This window comes from Nuphar pumila, chromosome 2, assembly GCF_984573655.1.
Source record: "Nuphar pumila chromosome 2, dmNupPumi1.hap1.1, whole genome shotgun sequence".
NCBI lineage: Eukaryota > Viridiplantae > Streptophyta > Magnoliopsida > Nymphaeales > Nymphaeaceae > Nuphar > Nuphar pumila.
This window is the reverse complement of record NC_143250.1, coordinates 77,529,592-77,536,569: the sequence shown is the minus strand read 5'-3', so window position 1 is coordinate 77,536,569 and position 6,978 is coordinate 77,529,592.

The window sequence follows — 6,978 nt, the reverse complement described above, 5'->3', positions numbered from 1 at the left end:
TCCATATTTACGGCCCTAGCCGGAATATGGACGAGACCCAGATCCATCATCTTTCTACCAGTCACATTGAGCCTACACTCTTAGGCTATCTTAAAATGCACATCATATTTCTAATTTTTCAAAATATTGTGAATTAACTCAAGTGAACTCTGAACATATTCATGACCACAGTCAGAATATGTGAAGGATTTGCTTTGGCTTAATACACATTTTTCCAACAAATTTCTCAGAAAATCTTTTCAAAGTGCATTCATTCACTCATATCATTTGCATCATGAAATCATTGGTTTTCTCATGATTTTCTTAAGAAAATTTCATCCTCAAGAAATCGATTTCTCAAGAAACTCTGAGAATTTTTCAAAATCGGTTTTTCCCAAGTCAAGTTTTTCCATAGTTTTCCATGGAAATCAGTTTCTCAAGTAACTCCTAAAATTTTCAAAAGTCAGATTTTCCAAGTCAAGTTTTCCCGCGGTTTTCCCTGGAAAATTTAACTTTCTTAAGATTTTCAGGAGGAGTTTCTCACCTTTCTCAAAAATCGAAATTGATTTCCAAGTGTTTCAAGGTTAAGATTCTCAGGATTTCAATTTCCCGAGTTTCAATTTCCCCTCTCTAAAGAGTTTTCCAATGGAATTTGTTCATTTTCCTGAGAAACTTCCAAAAACCTAGAATTTTCCTGATCAACATTTTCTCTTCTTGTGTTCACCTTTTCTCAAAAACCACCTCCACTTTCTCAGGATTTTCAAATTATTCATAATTTTCCCACATCTTTATGCACTTTCTCGAGATTTCAAATCCTTTTTATCAAAGTTTCCTGAGAGATTGATTTCCATCTTTTTCCTGAGAAATGCTTTTCAACTCCAAATGTTTTCTGAGCATACATCATGTTTTTCCAACTTACATTTTCCAAAACCTCATAGCACATGCCTGAATTCTCTGTGCATTTAGGATAGAACACGATTTCGATGATTTAACTAAGTCAAGCACATTTTGGTCCTTGGTTCGATTACCCCTGTTAAAGGCGACAGGAACGATCGAACCTCGTACCGACAGGTCGAGCCCCATCCCATGGATTTTCCCGCAATTTTCAAAACGGAGGCGAGTATTTCAAAACATTTCCAAAATTCGGTCAAGTTTGAATCGCGAAAGCATTTTTCTCTCTCTTCCGCAAGGAAGGGAAGACGGGAAAAATTTTGCGACGATAACAAGGGACCCCATTTTTCTTCCTTTTGCAAAAACCTTGTCGGATTTATTGTGCAAGATCTGAAGGTTCCATCATGGTCTCTTCCTTCAAGGATTCCATTCATTTTTCTGCCCAATCAGGTTAAGGGTACAAACCTGTGCCTCATTTGATGAGGTATTCCATTTTCCGCCCGATCAGGTTAAGGGTACAAACCTGATCCTCATTTGATGAGGTATTCCATTTTTCGCCCAATCAAGTTAAGGGTACAAACCTGAGCCTCATTTTGATGAGGTATTTCATTCCTCAATTAGGACAAAAGTTAAACTTGAGCTTCGTTCCATACGAGGTATTTCTGTCCCATCCAGGATAAGGGCAAAAACTGAACTTTAATCTCGCAGAGTGAATCTTTCTTTGTTCTCCATTTCATATCTACCATCTTCACCAGACTAATATCTCTATACCTAGTCAGATCCTTCTAACTGGAGCATTTTTATATATAGCCCAAATTTGGTGTGTTTTTCTTTGCCACTAAGCTTGGCCACAAGCTGGCTTAGTAGCAAAGAGGGGCATCTGTAAACGTTCCAAATTTTCACTCTCCTTCCCGATATCTCCACCAATCATCATATTTTGGTTCTCCAAGATCACCGGAGGGCAAATGGTCATTTTCTGATATTGGACCTTGCAAAAAGTCCGAAATTCATTCTCAATTCTCAAAATTTCTCCATTTAGGCTCAGAAATATTTTCAAACTGCAAATTTTCAAAATCCTATTCTTGACAAGAAACTAGAATTTCCAATTACTGTTTCAGAGTGGCATTTCATGAGACATGTCTCTGCATATCATCGCAGGAGCATTCCATATCATTTCACTGCACAACATGTCATTTTGAGATTCAGAACTCCTGATTTTCAAAATTATCAATCCAGATGCGAGTTTTAAATATTTCAAAAGTGATTTCAAATCCTTGGGCTTTTCAAAATGTCCAGTTTCCCTCATCTTAACCCCCAGGACTCCGAATTACAAAAGTTTTCTCAAAAAAACAATCTGGATGGTTTTTTATATTGATTTTCAAATTTCGTCAGTTGGAAAGAAGGGGACACAACTTTAAATGTGGAAAATTTTATTTCAAACTTTTGCAAAAAGACTCTGAATTTCTTTACAAAATATTTGTATTTTTTTTTAAACATTTTGCTCTGAAGGACCATTTTTTTATTTTCTAAATTAGCCTAGTATAAAAATCCCAAAAAAAAGAAGAAATTATGTTGCTTTTTACTTTCAAATAAATGACGTGGGACCCTCTTTGAAGCGTTGTCACACTCAAATTCTCAAGTATTTCTCTTATTTTTAAAACAGTGCCCACCCTGAGGTGGCACCAATTTATAAAACCCTTTCTTTAATTTTCAATTCTATTTATTTTAATAAAATAATCAGTGGGCCCACACATAGGTGGCACCTCACTAAAATTCCCTGCAAAGAAAAATCAAACAAAAGGAATTTTTTATTTCAAAAAGAATTTTCTTAAATCGGCTGAGGTGGCACCACCTTAAAAAAAAAAGACTCGTTCTACTCACCCTCTTTCTTTTTACTTTTTTTTAACCCCAAAAGAAGCCACCGTGAAAACACTCATTTTACCTAACTTTGAACTAAAAAATTTTCCTTCAAAAAAAAACATCGTCCTCTTCTCAAAGATTGGCGAGTTTCAAAAATTTTCAAAATTTTGTTTAAAGATTTTCAAATGCTTTCAAAATTCAGTTTGAAAGATTTCAAAACAACCGATTTTTCTGTAAAACCTCCTAAAAATTCTTTAAAAGAGAACCACGTTGGGGGGGAGAAGAGCAGATTTTGGGGATTTTCGGCTTCTTCTCTCTCTGAATACCTTTGTTTCCTCCATTGTTCTCAGCCTCCAGCATAACACTCAGAAGGAAGGATCTTCTCAATCTCTGCTGAACCAAGGTAAAGACTCTTTACTTTCGCTTTTAGGTGAAATATGCATCACATCCATATCATACATACTGCAGACCCATCACATTTGATGATGCGGTTTGCAAACCTGTTTATCCAAGTACCTCGAGAGTCGATAATGCCTCACAATGGCATTATCGATTCATTTGAACCTCATATTTTGACTAAAATTGTCATTTTCCCTAAGATTCTATCAGATTTTCACCAGCATCATAAATTTTTTGGAATAATGTTTCCATTTCAACTCACTGTTTTTCATGTTCATGTTCAAGTTATCTCACATTGGGTATCGATGATTGCATTCTGGTTTAAGAAACTCACTTTTACAAAAAAAAAAGAAGGAAAATCTTGTTTTATATCAATGTTTCCGTTTTCTGCAAAATGCAATTAATAAAGTTTTCTGTATCATTGACGATAGCCTATTCATTTTTGTATGTTTGTCCTCATTTCCTTATGTGTTCTGCTTAATATTAATTCCACTTTTTTCTGCATATTATGGGTCTCCATGTGTTCATACGCATTTGACAATAGTGTCTGCATATCATTAACTTCATCCATGCTATTGAAAGGTATTTTACAGGAGATCTCCATTTTATTAATGTTTCAGTCTATGCAAACTCAGTGAATGAGATCTCAAATGATCTCACATTCACTCTAATCGTTTTGCAATCCTGTTATTTTTCCACGTTTTCTTGCAGGTTTGTTGACTTTGACATTAACCTTAACTTTTCTGTATCTCATTGGTTTCTATCCACCCATACGGTTTTTGAAAAGGAAGCACATGCATATCATGGTCCCAAGCGATATCCTTATGGATTTATCGTACAGAAAATGGCATCCTTAACCTGGGCGCAACATCTGAATTTGACACAAATCTCAACCTTAATTCGTTATAATGTCTTATTATATATTGCAGTAGTTACTGTTGCTATCTGTATATTGTGGTATTTTATGATCTCCTAGGTTTCTCAGTTTGCAAGAACTCATATTCAAAGCCTCATCTCATCAGCATTTTACTCCTAACTGCAGACATCAGTAGATTATGTTATATACAACAATGTTTGAGTTTAGCATAAGCCTGTTATCGTTTCATTTTCTGTATTAGTTCTCTCACCTATAACATGATCCATAATTTTTACTCAGAATCATTATTCACTACTAGTTGTTTATACACATAATGCCTAGACTTTTGTATTCAATTACCCCAGCGTCCATAACTGGGAACACTAGTGATGATGCATAAAATGCACATCATGTTATTAATATATTCATGCATTTTTAGATGGTTTTAAGGTTCAAAACCCATGATTGGATGTATTTTGGCATAAGGGAGCCATGGTTCAAATTTCAGGAAAATTGGAGTTAAATTGAGTGAGATATGACCATTTTAGTGTTTGTGCACGAATTTCAAGGTGATTCAGATCAAGATCCGACCCAAATAAATCATTTTGGACCTTGGATCAGTGTTTAAAACCTCATAATCCAACCCAAACGTGACCCAAGATCCATTTAGAAAAGATTTTCAGAAAACCCCTTCAAAAGAGGCGCCTAGCAATATATTTTTTTATAAACCTCTTTTTGAAATGAGCTTAAAGTATAAAAAATGAGTTTTCAGAAACCCTAGACGTTTTTTCCTTGGGATTTGCACCTCCCCATCTGAGTCTTGCTCCAGCCACCTTCTTCCCCAAGCATTCCACGCCATCTCCATTGAAGCTTTGGGTTTTGCTTGAAATTCAAGCATACCTCCTTTGTTATTTCTATGCGTTTTCATATCTATCGGATATTTCTTTTCCTCCTTGCTGGTTATTGAGCATATGTGCTTTGTTTTGCAGGTGTAGCGGAGGTTGAAGACACTTTTCTTGCGTAGAATGCCGTCTACTCCAACAAGAACGATCGGCTCTACCTCCATCCGATCCTCTACTCCACCCGATCACGAATCGGTTCACTTTTCATCCTCGGTGTACTTCAAACGTGGTGCAGATGCAAAGAAGAGCTCCATTGTGATGTTCCAGCATCAACAAAGATGATGAGGCACGTTTCCAAAGGTTGATTCCGCTCTTTTCACCCTCACTGTCGTTGGATCGCCCTTGAGGTAGGTCTTCCCATTCTCATTCTTTTAGATAGATCGTGTCTACCCATTTCGTGTTTCTTTAAACCTCAAGCCACTCTCTGATTTTCCCTTTCTTTGACAGCAAACCACTGTCATTTTTCTGCTCTTTTCTGTTTTTAAATGTCGTTTTTGGGTCTAGGTTAGGTGTATTCTTTGAATCACACATCGGTTTAGCCAAATAGTGAGAATCGGCTAGATCCATTCTAGCCGATTTTAACGTTTTATGATATTCTATTTTTGAAATTTATTTTAGCAGTAAACTGGGTCAAAAAATGTCTTGTTCCATTAGTTGAAGATCTCCTTTTGCTTAATCTTGTGTGGGGTTTATCGTTGTTGAATAGTGGTGTTCAGTTACTTTAAGCGATTAGTGTGTGTCTTGTTTAAGTTAGTAATTTTCATAGTTTTCAGTTTAGATTAATTTTTGTTATAATCTCAGTCAATTGAGTCTTAGTTAATCTGAGTTAGCTGTAATTAGGGTGAAGTTTGACTGTATTGTGTGAGAATTTGTTCTAAAACGAAAAAGAATTTTTTTTTATCGTTTTTAGCTTAGATAAAGTCAATTTTCTTTGTGTTAGAGTTGTTGTCTTCTCCAAGAGGAGTCTGCCATTGGAGGTCCAGCTTGAGTCCAGGTTTCATTTGGTAAGTTTGCTAGGATTAGGTATGTTCATTATAGTGTCTAGATTCATTGGTGTTAGTGAAAGAGACGTTTTTAGTAGCTTTGTTTAGGTAAGTGTTGATTTGAGTGTTGTTGTGAACACCCCAAATTTTTCAAAATGTTGTAAATATTCCCTTTTTGCCTCTGATTCCATTTTCTGAGTAATTGAGTCAGTTTTAAGTTTAAATTCTAGTTATTTCTCAAATTTTATTGAAATTAAGTTCATTTTTATACATTTGACTCAGTTTCGGATCCGGATCCATTGCCAAAATCCAAATCTGAGCCTCGTTGTCCAATTTTCAAGCTGAAATTATAAAAATACCAAAAATAGTTTTTGAATGGCTCGGACAGTCCATCCGACATCCGTTTGGATTCATTGCTTAATATTCCTCAATTTGAGGTTAAAAACTCGAAAATCTTCTCAATGTTTGAATCCAAACTTATTTCTGAAGAAATCAAAACCCAAACTTTTAGAAAACCCCTATTTTTATAAATTTTTACCAAAAAATAGTTTTTGTCCCTCATATTTTCTTAAGTTTTAGGGTTTTATTTCCAAAATAACAAAAAAATCAGAAAATACTAAGAAAAGAACAAAAAAAATCAAAATAATAAAGGAAATCACAAAAAAATGGTTTTCTAAAAACCCGTTTTTAGGAAAAACTTTTTAACAAGCCCCTTTTTGAATTTTTTTTTCTCTTCAGGTTTTTTTAAAAAGTCGAGTTAGGGTTTTGAAACCCTCTCTCTCGCCTTCTCCCCTTCTCTTTCGCCCTCCAGAAGCTTCCTCCACCATCTCGTTTGATCCATCCCCATGGATCAACCCTCCGCCCTCCATCACCAACAAACCCTCCCCTTCTCGACAGTTCACCTCTTTCTATATGAAGAGGCATCGAAAAGGGGAGAGGGGCATCTTTCCACCATGCCACCATCCATCATCTGCAAGGCCATCCATCATCAATCTGCACTCACAGAGGAAATATTCTTCTCCTTCAAAGCTTCGTCCAGCAACAACGGGTAGAGGAGTCGCTCCCTTTGAAGCTTGATATCTCCTGAATCGGGGGGGGGGGACATCTT